Source organism: Anopheles ziemanni (assembly GCF_943734765.1).
Source record: "Anopheles ziemanni chromosome X unlocalized genomic scaffold, idAnoZiCoDA_A2_x.2 X_unloc_96, whole genome shotgun sequence".
NCBI classification, from domain to species: Eukaryota; Metazoa; Arthropoda; class Insecta; order Diptera; family Culicidae; genus Anopheles; species Anopheles ziemanni.
The window spans coordinates 37,501-38,292 of NW_026689868.1; positions in this window are offsets into that span (position 1 = coordinate 37,501).

A 792-nucleotide genomic window follows, 5' to 3' on the forward strand; every position below is an offset into this window, starting at 1 on the left:
ATTGTGTGCTTGCTTGAATTCTTCACATTTCATACCATCGGTTAGTTGTCGAATCATTCCTCGATCATAACCTTCGTTCTTGGTTCATGTATGCTCTCTTCCACATAGGGCAAGCTAGAATTAACTATCTTACCCAGGACCGCCGAAGCAGCGTGGACCAGGGGAGAACTATACTTTGTCTTGTATGCCCTCTTCCACATAGGGCAAGCTAGAACTAACTATCTTACCCAGGACCGCCGAAGCAGCGTGGACCAGTGGAGGACTATACTTTGTTCATTACACCACAGTATTAAGTATGGTGTCCTCTTCCACATAGGGCAAGCTAGAACTAACTATCTTACCCAGGACCGCCGAAGCAGTGTGGACCAGGGGAGGACTATACTTTATACTTCACACACTAGCCATACTGAAGTCATCACTTGGTTGAAGCGCTGAACTACGGCGGGGTAATCGTTTACAGGTTATAATCATATAGCTGCATGCTCATTAGTAGATAATGGAATATTGTATGGCAATATGAGCATGCCCAAGTGATGACTTTGTTTCAAGCTCAACAGGTAGGGTATTGAGTCCTCTTCCACATAGGGCAAGCTAGAATGAACTATCTTACCCAGGACCGCCGGAGCAGCGTGGACCAGTGGAGGACTATACCTTGTCCATTACACCACAGTATTAAGTATTGTGTCCTCTTCCACATAGGGCAAGCTAGAATTAACTATCTTACCCAGGACCGCCGAAGCAGCGTGGACCAGATGAGGACTATACTTTATACTTCACACCACAGTTTTGAGT